This window comes from Phocoena phocoena, chromosome 15, assembly GCF_963924675.1.
Source record: "Phocoena phocoena chromosome 15, mPhoPho1.1, whole genome shotgun sequence".
NCBI classification, from domain to species: domain Eukaryota; kingdom Metazoa; phylum Chordata; class Mammalia; order Artiodactyla; family Phocoenidae; genus Phocoena; species Phocoena phocoena.
The window spans coordinates 8,701,723-8,713,569 of NC_089233.1; the positions used below are offsets into that span (position 1 = coordinate 8,701,723).

The following is an 11,847-nucleotide window of genomic DNA, read 5'->3' on the forward strand; positions in this document are numbered from 1 at the left end:
ACTAGTGAGAGTCTAGCTGCTCAAGGACTTGAGACCGATAAACCTGATTTTAAGAAATCGAGATATATTGGGACTTCCCTGGGGGCGCAGTGGTTAAGAATCCGCCTGCCAAGGCAGGGGACACAGGTTCGAGCCCTGGTCCGGGAAGATCCCACGTGCCACAGAGCAACAGAGCCCGTGTGCCACAACTACTGAGCCTGCACTCTAGAGCCCACGAGCCACAACTACTGAGCCAGCGTGCCACAACTACTGAAGCCTGCGCGTCTAGAGCCCGTGCTCCGCAACAAGAGAAGCCACCCAAATGAGAAGCCCGTGCACTGCAACGAAGAGTAGCCCCTGCTCGCCGCAACTAGAGAAAGCCCGTGCGCAGCAATGAAGACCCAACGCAGCCAAAAAAAATAAATATTAAAAAAAAATCGAGATATAATTCATGCCCCCCCACGCCAAATTCACCACTTTAAAGTGCACGATTCAGTGGTCTTCAGTATGTTCACCCATTGCACAAGCAGCACCACTCGCTAACCCCAGGACATTTTCATCACCCCCGCCCCCCAAAGGAAATCTCTGTACCCATCAGCAGCCCCTCCCACCCCTGATGTGCCCCACCCCCTCTTTGCTCTGGACATCAGGAAACTCGGGACAAATCCAAACAGCCTTGAGCAGCCATATGCTATCTTATCCCTAGGTCCTCACCTGCCATCGTATCTATTTTTTTCTAAATAAATACTAATTGTAACAGCCGTTAGCAGGTATGAAGCATTCACACTACGACTTTCTACTACTTAATGCTCTCCTTACAGCAGCGCCCTGAGGTACAGGAGCTGTAATTAGCACAGAGATTAGAGTGCCTTGTCCAAAGTCGGGGAGCTGCCAGGCGTTAGAAGCAGGAGTCAAACCCAGACCCACTGGCGTCAGAGCCACTCAATCATCCATTTGCATGCCCTTCGACACCTTTTTAGAACAAGGCCAAGCTGTAGACAGAAGCCGCCTCACTGCCTGGCCTGGGATTCATCTGGCAGTTTAAGATCCTGACTATACCATCAGGTGACAGCATTGTTGGGCTGGTGTCTGGCTGGGGCTGCCCTGCATTTCAGTAGCCCTCGTGCTCAGGAGGCCTGGCATGACACAGTGCTCACCACGTACCTGCGGCATGACTGAATCCACAAAAGCTCCAGAATCTCTCTCGCTCCCCACTCGCTGGTACAGAATGCTGGCCGGGAGCACTGAACCATAACCAGCGCTGCCTTCTGAGAACTCCCGGCTCTGCCTACAGTCACCCGATAAGGGGCAAGAAGCCAAGCCAGGCTTTCCAACTTTCACGGCAAAATAGCCGGACACAGCGTGGAGGATGCGCTGAGAGCCTCGGGGCCTCCACTGTGGACTGCCTGCCTTCCACCTCTGGCAAAGGGTCTCTCCGCGCTCGCTCTCCCAGATTCCCCTGCTCTACCCCTGCCTGATAAAATAGACCACTCTGGGTCTATTCTCTGGCTCCCATCCCCCAAAGAGCTGCCCTGACACTATTATAAGGGAGTCTGAAGTTCGCTGCCTTTACCCCAGTGGGCTCCAGAAAGGGTGGCCTGTGTCACAGTCCTCTGTTCTTTAGAACATTCCCTCCACCCTGGCCTAAGCCACCTAGCTAATCCTGTCGATCCTGTCCACACACAGGGCAGTCCCAGCACCTCACAGGGGGCCTGGTACGCAGGAGGGGCTCTTCAAATGCCTGTTGAGTATGGAGGCTGCTGCCCCCTGCCTTACTCAGTGACCGTTATACGAAGCCCCAAGGAAAAGTGCTTCCTTTTTTCCATCACGTTTGCTGTGAATCCTGTCCTTCTTTCCTTGCCTTCCACGAGGCTCTGAAATGAATTCTGTGCTCCATCACAGTGACTTCCCTTGACTGTCTTTTGGTACAATTACCTGCCTCCTGGGGCCTTCTCTCAATTACTAGGTTCTTGGTTTTGCTGAGGAGGGTGTGGGCCTTGAAATTCAACCTAAAATAAAACCCAGTTGAGCCATGAAAAGAACATGGGCCTTGTAGGTAGACAGACCTTGGTTCAAACCCCAGATGTGCCACCTCCACACCACGGGTCCCTGGGCACGTCGCTTACTCAGCCTCGGTCTCCTTGCTGACCATCCTCTCACAGTGTTATATGATCACCACATGAGATATGAAATACCTGACATACAACAGACACTCAAAGGTCAGATTAGATCCCTTTTATTCATTTCATTAGAATTTTTTAAATAAACAAATTTATTCATGCTTTTGGCATCCAGGTAACTGATCTAGAACTATCCAGAAAGACATAATATACTATGATGGAGGGGCAGCACACAAGTTCTTGCTCTCCTTCAATTAAAAAATAATTATTGAATAAACTATCAGTGGCAGGAGGAACTTGAAACATTTAAAATTTCACACCTAGATGGAAACTAAAATCCTACAAAAAGTTCATATTGTATCTTAGAATAATCTTAAAAAACATAGATCAGACCCGATATTGGCACCTCAGTCAATATGCAGGAGAAAGCTTGCCAATACACCTGGGAGAAGAAACCATAAGCACCCACGCGCCACTCATCCAGTTAGTGTTTCTGAGGGCCTGCTTCCTGCCCAGCACTATTCTATGTGCTGGCCTACACTCGCGGAAATGAAGGGACTTCTCTGTTCTCAACGAATCCACATTCCTCTCCAACCCCCATATTGCCATTAGAGATGGGGAGAATAAGACTCCTTTTATTTTTTTTTATTTTTATTTTTTTAAGACTCCTTTTATTATAAGCCACTTCCATATTCTTGGTGGAAGCAGATGGAGAAGAAGGAAAAATAAACAGAAAACAGTAAGAGTGACTGTAAATTCTTTTTTTTTTTTTTTTTTTGCGGTACGCGGGCCTCTTACTGTTGTGGCCTCTCCCGCTGCGGAGCACAGGCTCCGGGCACGCAGGCTCAGTGGCCATGGCTCATGGGCCCAGCCGCTCCGCGGCATGTGGGACCTTCCCAGACCGGGGCACAAACCTATGTCCCCTGCATCGGCAGGCGGACTCTCAACCACTGCGCCACCAGGGAAGCCTGACTGTAAATTCTTGAGCAAAGGAGGGTTGATAAGAGTTGGGCTTCATGAGCAATGGTACCATGGACAGATCACGAGAAGTGATGGGTTGGGGCAGGGAGGGAGAAATTTGGACTCAGGGAGGCCAATTCGAGAGCTGGCACAGCAGAAAATGACAGGGGCCACAATAAGACCACAGCAGTGGAAGGAGATTCAAAGACTAAACACTTTTGGGACTATGTGGTGGAGGCACCCCAGCGTGAAGACAAGGGGAAAGTGCAAAATGTCTTCTGTCCTTAGAGCTTCGGGGACCAGGGCACGGCGAGGTCACTAGCAGGGGCAGAGACCTTGCTGGTGGGGGTTTCAGATAGGCGGGACGGTCTTGCTCAATGACCTTTCAGAGTTTGCAAATCACATTACATAAGGGACAGTGTCCAACATGTCCAGGTAATGCCATGTGGTTTCTTAACCGCAAAGGTTCTGAAACCAACAAACGCCCTTCTTCAAAAGACCACAGTCCCACCCGAAACCCCACTTCTGAAAGAAGCCGGGCACAGCTGGCTGATCCATTCTCCTGTGTTTTCAAGAACTGCCAGCCCTGTTTTCAGTGTTGAAAACTGACCCTAAGTGACCTATAGATACAGAGTCAGCACATCAGGTTCAGGGAAGGTGAGCATGAGTTCGTGTGTTCCTACCCAGTCCTCCAACCTTTGTACAGACCCAGCCTACCTGGCGCAGCGATGGTGTGTGCCGTGAGGATCAAAGTTATCTCGGTCACAGTGCTCTTACCTAAGTGTCAAAGGAAGAAGTGATATGAAAGGCTGCTCTGGCAAAAGGAATGGGGTGCACAGGGCCACAGGAAAAGGCACTGAAGACAAGACTAGGGGAGATTTTTTTAAAAAAATGACTAAACATCATTCTTGATTTTCACCTAGAAGCAGATTACACAACCCCACATCAGAGTATCCTCACAGAGTCCATCTTCTCCGTGATTACAACCAGGGGACAAAACTCAGCTTTTTCCATCCTATTTTCCTACTACAGGTCATCTCCCGAAGAATCCAGTTCTCTGAGAAACAGTCTACGGCTGATGGCACCACAGTTTGGCTCACCATTTTATTCTAGTTTAGCCTTGAAACATTAATTTCAGGGAAGCACGTGTACAGCTCTCTCAGCTGTGTACAGACCAGAATGCCTCACCCTCCAGCACTCCAATTAAAGGATAATTCTGAGATGTTCCCCCACCACATCACCTCTTTATAAGTAAAATAAGTAAGCCCCTATGTCAGCAGCTTTCCTCAAGCCACCCAGAAGAAGGACCAGGTCCCCCAGCTGCTTTGTTCACAACATCCCCGAGCGTGTTGCCATGCCAAAGAGCAACAGGCATAACACAGGCTGATGAATTTGGCTCCAGTGGACCCAACCAACAGGAGCCACCAGTCCGCAAAGAGCCATGGTTTGCGCCACGGGACTCCTCCGCCACCTTCACACACACACATCCCAGCAGGCACACAACTAATGTAAACACCTCACTTGGGGAGGGGGTTGGGGAAGGAAAAACACTTTCAGGATGTAGAGCTCTAAAATGGTATGACACAGATTTAGGCAGAGTAAGGTTCCTAAATGATGAATTCATCCAGAGAGAAGTAAGAAAGTCCAAAAACCTAAGAAAAGAATACACTGTTCTGTACCATATATATATATATACCTAATACAAATTTAGCTCAGAGTCTCACATAAATTTTCCTGAAATAAAAGCATCTCTGGGCTTCCCTTGCAGTCCAGTGGTTAAACTCTGTGCTTCCACTGCAGGGGGTGAAGGTTCGATTCCCTGGTCCAGGAACTAAGGTCACATGGCACTCATGGTGCGGCCAAAAAAAAAAAAGCATCTCTGCCCTTAGCAGTTAGCAACTGGCCCTAGAATTATGAATTAAAAAATGATGAGTCTTGGGCTTCCCTGGTGGTGCAGTGGTTAAGAACCCACCTGTCGATGCAAGGGACACGGGTTCAAGGCCTGGTCCGGGAAGATCCCACATGCTGCAGAGCAACTAAGCCCGCGAGCCACAACTACTGAAGCCCGCGCACCTAGAGCTAGTGCTCTGCAACAAGAGAAGCCACCGCAACGAGAAGCCCATGCACCGCAACAAAGCGTAGCCCCCGCTCGCCGCAACTAGAGAAAGCCTGCGTGCAGCAACGAAGACCCAACGCAGCCAAAAATAAAATAAAATTAATTAATTAAAAAAAAATGATGAGTCTCTGCTGGTGGGAACATAACAATATTATCATTTTTGGAGGGAAGTTTGGCAATATCGATTGACATTTAAAGTCACCCCATTTTTACAAGCACACATACTCCTCTGTACTATTTTTCTCCATCTGGAAACTGTCTCAGTGTAAGGCTATGAAGGACTTTTTATAATGAGCATTTAATAATTTTGTAAACAGAAAAAATACATTTTTATAAAAAACAGTCGTTTTTCAATTTTCAAATGAATCTGACATATAGTAAAAAGTTAAATCTGAAATTATATCATCATTTGACAAACCATGTGTCACAGCCATGGAGGACTTGTGTGTTATGTTCACTGCTATAGGCCTAACACCTCAAATAGTGCCAGATATATCACAGGTAATCAACATCTGTTAAATGAATACATTTAAAAGCTCGAAAATGTTCCAGTTCTTCCACTTCTAAGAATTCATTATGCAAACATATTTGTCTAATCGCTGAAAGATAAAGAACAAGGCTAATCATTGCAGCAGAATTCAAAACAGTAAAAGGCTGCAAACAACAATTTTTTTTTCAATAATATTGGATACTGGGGTATTGTCATTTTTAAAAAGAATGAGGTTTTAAAAAAGGAATGAGGCAGATCTTTACATAGTGCTATAGAAAGACATAATGTTAAGTAATAAAAAGCAAGACTCAGAACAGCATGACTAGTTTCATCTTAATTCTGTGTTTTAAATTTAAATAGTAAAAAATTCCTGCTGTTCTAAGTAAAAAAAAAAAAATCTAGGTAATAAATGTTTTTATATGTGAAGAAAAATATCTGGAGAATATATACTACACCACTAGCAGTAATTTTTTTGTCTCAGTGTAAGGCTATGAGGAATGTTCACTATTATATTGACTATTTCTATAGGAGTTTTTTTTTTTAACATCTCTATTGAAGTATAATTGCTTTACAATGGTGTGTTAGTTTCTGCAGTATAACAAAGTGAATCAGCTATACGTATAATGTATCCTCATATCCCTTCCCTCTTGTGTCTCCCTCCCACCCTCCTTATCCCAGCTCTCTAGGTGGTCACAGAGCACCGAGCTGATCTCCCTGTGCCATGCAGCTGCTTCCCACTAGCTATCTATTTTACATTTGGTAGCATATATAAGTCCATGCCACCCAGCTTACCCTTCCCCCTCCCCGTGTCCTCAAGTCCATTCTCTACATCTGTGTCTTTATTCCTGTCCTGCCCCTAGGTTCTTCAGAACCTTTTTTTTAATTTAGATTCCATATATATGTGTTAGCATACGGTATCTGTTTTTCTCCTTCTGATATAAGAGTATTTTTAAAAATAATGAGCACTTAGTAATTTTGTAAACAGAATAAAATCTATTTTTATAAAAAGTCATTTCTCCATTTCACTTTTTTCTCATTTTAATTTTTAAATGAATCTGACATGTAAGTTAACTCCCACAGCACTAACCTGAGGTCCCCGGGCCTGGGGTGCTTTGGTGAAAGGCACACAGTGCTAGTGCCTGAGCCGGGACTCAGGTCCCCTGACACCACACCCTCCACCCCATCCAGGGCTCTCCTCCTTCCTAAAGCATGAGGAAGCAGATGTTGCCAGGGCAGCTGGGCCCTCTGGAACCATGAAAAGTCCCACAATTACGGAAGCCTCTATTGGGGGGGGAAAAAAAGTTGCTTAAGAGCTACATTTTTATGAACTTGAAATGTTCCATGAGTTTAACAAGTAAATGTTCTGGATTTGCCAAGCAGTTCTGATTTCAAATAGTCTATCTCCTAAGAACGCGTGAACTTTATTGAACTCGGATCCTAATGTTCAAAGGGTTAAGGAAGGATCAATTCAAAGTCACCGGCATGTCCTAAAATGTAAGGCTTGTCTGGCAACAAGCACCTCATACATCTCATGAGTTGTTTACAAACTCATACCACTCAGGAGTTTCACCTGCCTTACTCATGCTGACTGCAGTCAAGGTTGCTACTTCCAGGTGCTGAAGTACATTCCTTTCACCTCAAACCTACCTGTAACGTTTTCAAGTGCTAGACACGAAGGATCTGGGAGAGTTACGATCACTCTGAAGTTTTCAACACTACAACCCAACTGGAAGCCAATATTCTGTTCTCTGAAATGCAGACCACGTTTTTAGACCTGATTAAACTAGGGGGTATGAAAATCATGAGAAGCTCCAGAACTGACCATTCTCTCGAAAGGAAAATGAGAACTCCATAGAGGGACACAAAGAAAAGAAAGTGGTTTCTTCTGGGTGCACTGCTTTACTAACCGGGACGTTTGGACTTTTTTCCTGATCAAGCCAAGCCCACAACCACTCAAAGGGGACTTGTGTGGACAGAACTTGTCAGTGGTTGATGAATCAATGCTTTCTCCCCAAACAGGTAGGCCTGTGAATTACAGCATTGCACAGTGAGGACACTGGATCCCAGAGGGTTAGTTAACTGCTCAGCTTACGTGGAATGGCACAGTTCTCAATATCACCCTCCGAGACCCTCTCTTCTGAACCTCTGAACCTCAACCCTGTGGGGGCCTACAGGGTGGGCTGTATCACTATCTGGGCTACTGAGTAGGAAACAGAGGCTCCAAGAAGTTGTGTCCTGCCAAGATGCCAAGGTTCCAACCGAGGACTACCCATTCCAGACCTGTCTCCCTTGGACTTGGCACTATTCCCTACTTCGGCCAAGCTCAGAAGGAAGGCTGTATTTTGTCGGTCTAAGAGAGGAGGCAGCCACGTTCTTTGAAATGGCCCCAAACTTCTCAGTACTGGTCACCGGCTCACGCAATGGTGACTCTCATCGAGAAATGAAAAGCAAAAAGTCGAGGTCAAGTGCCCCCGCCGCCCAGAAGACCTCCACCTCTTTCCCAATTGCTCCCACGAGCTAAGGGTGTCACGGTTGCCCAGCAGAGCCCGGCAAAGCACCTGCCAAGGCACCTGCCCGCGAGGAGCATTATCCCCCAGGGATGCCGCCGGCACGCAGAACGTTTCCCAGGAGAGGCCGGGCTGGCGGGCTCCACTGAGCCCACCTGATGCTGCGAGATCAGATTCGGGTCCCACCCACACTCATCGAGCGCGTCCTACGTGAGTGAACCCAATAAGTGGCCGCCTCCTGAGGCCCACTGTACAGACGGGGAACCTGAGGCTCGGAGAGGAAAAGTGGCTTAGCCCAAGGGTGGCGGCGTGGGGTCTGGAGCCCTCTCACGCCGAGACCCGATCCTCCGCCGAAGGGCCGGTAGGGCGCCTTCGGCCGTGGAAACGGCGACCCTCAAGCCTCCGCGAGAGGTCAGCTCGAGGGGAAGGGCCACCCTAAGAAGGGCCGAAATGGGAGCCGCGCTTTCCGCGTCTGGCGAATTGGGCAGTGACCCGGCCAAAGAGCCCGCCCCCATGCCGAGGGCCCGGGCGACCGAGGCGGCCAGAAGGCGTCGGGGCCCGGAGCCCGGGCACCCAGAGTCCTGGCGACCGGACCCCGCCAACCCAGCACCAGCGAACGCACGTACTCACCACGGTCGGCCGGCTACAGTACGGACACCTGAGCAGGACGCAGGCCCACACCACTGAGGCGCTACCACCGCCCGCGCCGGCTGCGGGGGTGGGAGCGTGGCCGACGGCGGCGCCGCTCCGCCTAACCCGGCCGTGCGCTTGTTTCTGGGGCCAGGCTTCCCCCCTGCGAATCCGCGCTCTTGGTACGGCCCTGAAGGCCACGCCCCCTTAGAGTCCCAGCTCAGCAGTGGGACCCCGGAGCTCCGCGCTTAGGCCCGGAGGGGGCGGCAGTCCCCTCACGCCTTTGACAGTTCCGTGGGGGCAGTAGCCGTGAGCCGCGCCTTCTGGCCTCCTGCTGCCGGCCGCCGCTCGCGTGTGTTCGCGACTCTTTCTCCTCCACGAACCTCAGTGCCCTCGCCTGAAAATGGCGAACCTGCATGAACAGAGTGTCGGGGTCCCTCCAGCCTGGGACTGGAATGCTGGCCTGCTTGGGTCGGGGGGGCAGGAAGTGAGCAGGCAGGGGACAAGGACTGGACCGAAGAGGCAGGAGGGGGCAGAGGGCACTTCGGGTTTGGAAAGATAGGCTGTCTTGGTCGGGGATAAGAAGCCCACCTTTTCCTCCTGCCGTGGTTCCTATATTACAGGGTTATGAGGATTAGATGATATAACTCATGTTCATAAATAATTTAGCTCAGTGCGATAGTAAGTGCTCTAGAAATGTAAGTTGTTGTTACTATTATTACAGGCTCTGCTGCGAATTCCTTTTGGAACAGTGGGCAACTCACTTTGTTCAGAACCCGTTCTCCATCTTTAAAAATGGGAGCCACCAACGACAACCAATTACTTTGAAAATACTAAAGGCCTGTATAATGAGAGGATTATTCCCGTGGCCCCAGTTTTAGGGTTCCATCGTTCCAGTCTGTCAGGAACATGTCTGATTCACCCCATTGAATCAGTCCCTCCGACAGGTTGAATGAATGCAGTAGCCCTCAGGGTGGGGCGTACCCCTGTCTAACTAAGGGACTGAATGTGTAACTCCTATGCTAGGCCCTCAAGAGAGCAGTAGGGAAATTCATCCCCCAGATCTCTGATACTCCCTGTCACCTTTTCACCACCTCGCTGAACAATCTTCCCTGCGTGTCCCAGAGAGGCTTCAAACGTTGCCTCTGAATCCTTGCACCCTGCTTCTGTGAAGCCAGAACACATACCACTGAATTCTCTCTCTCTGCTAATAGCATCTCTGAGGCAGGAGACAGGCATCTTCTTTTACTTTTTACCATTAAACCAGTAGCTGAGTCCTAGGGATTCTATCTCCAGGACCACCCTCCCCCTTTCTCATCTTTCTTGCTCTCCCTACCCTAGTTTAGGCCTACCTGGGTTCACCTTTCACCTGGATGATTTCAGCAGTTCCTGACTCGAATGCCACCTCCAGTTTCTTCTATATCTATACCAGGGAAACTTCCTCTTATACTGCTCTGCTCAGTGCCCTACCTTCCTGTCCCTTAAGCTTTCCTCCTCAAAACATACTCTCACTAGCCAGCTGGGGAAAAAAATGTAAGTTGGAGACACATCTCACACCTTACATTAATATAAACTCCTGATAGATAAAAGATGTAAACAATTTTTAAAAAGAGAAGAAAAAGGAAAAGTCCTACAAGAAACCATGGGAGAATTGTGTTAATCTCCAAGAGGACTTTCTGAGTTAGAAGCCATAAATGACTGAGAAAACTACATAAAAATCAAAACTTGGACCTTCCCTGGTGGCACAGTTGTTAAGAATCCGCCTGCCAATGCAGGGGACAAGGGTTCGATCCCTGGTCCGGGAAGATCCCACATGCCGCAGAGCAACTAAGCCCGTGTGCCACAACTACTGAGCCTGAGCTCTAGAGCCCACATGCCACAACTACTGAGCCTGCGTGCCGCAACTACTGAAGCCCACGTGCCTAGAAGCCTATGCACCACAACAAGAGAAGCCACCGCGATGAGAAGCCTGCACACTGCAACAAAGGATAGCCCCCGCTCGCCACAACTAGAGAAAGCTCGCACACAGCAACGAAGACCCAAAGCGGCCAAAATTTTTTTAAAAAGGTAAACTGATTAAAAATCAAAATTTGATGTGTAAAAAAAAAAAAACTTGATGTGTGACAAAGATCTACAGGCAAAGTCCAAAGGCAAAGGACAAACCCAGGAGGAAATATTTGCCTAATAAACAGCCTCTACTAATTAATAAGAAAAAGACATTAATATAAAGGGGCAAAAGATAGGAATCATCCGTTCACAGAAGAAAACATTCAAATGGCTCTTAACCATATGAAAAGTTATTCAACCCCACACGTAGAAAAAATGCAAATTAAAAGTTGACCAAGGGCTTCCCTGGTGGCGCAGTGGTTGAGAGTCCGCCTGCCGATGCAGGGGACACGGGTTCGTGCCCCGGTCCGGGAAGATCCCACATGCCGCGGAGCGGCTGGGCCCGTGAGCCATGGCCGCTGAGCCTGCGAGTCCGGAGGCTGTGCTCCGCAACGGGAGAGGCCACAACAGTGAGAGGCCCGCGTACTGCAAAAAAAAAAAAAAAAAAAATGTTGACCAAGATACTGGTTTTCACCTACGATGATGACAAAATCTGAAAGTTTGATGACACAGGGTCGGTGGAGCTGTGTGGAAAAAGACACTGTCATTCATTGTTTCCCCATCCAAACATGAATATCATCCAGCTATAAAGAAGACAAATAAGGAAGCTCATTGCTGATACAGAACAATCTCTCAGATAAATTGATGAACGAAAAATACAAGATGATGGCCAATACAAGGCAGAGAATGCTACTGTTGGTGTTTTTAAAAGCATTGCAGTGGGGGAAAGTGGAGGAAAAAGTGTACATATTGTGTATATATATTTGGTTGTATGTGTATGACCTCTGTGGAAAGAAAAAAAGAGATAGCATTGGTTGTCTCTAGAGGACTGGGAGAACTGGGACCAAGGGCAAAGGAAGCGTCACTGTACACCCTTTGTATCTTTCACATTTTGTGCCTTATGAATGTTTTATTCATTCTAAGTCAAATACATAAATA

At 48.1% G+C, this 11,847-nt stretch overlaps 1 protein-coding gene across 1 annotated transcript in view; it reads right to left on the reverse strand.

The window, feature by feature from the left end:
• The window catches only part of POR (cytochrome p450 oxidoreductase), a 58,599-nt gene extending 49,750 nt beyond the window's left edge, over positions 1–8,849 (reverse strand). The window contains exon 1 of the mRNA XM_065892485.1: positions 8,803–8,849. The gene's annotated coding sequence lies outside the window, so the exon portion shown is untranslated. The remainder of the gene's footprint in view (positions 1–8,802) is intronic.
• Between the last annotated feature and the right edge of the window lie 2,998 nt (positions 8,850–11,847).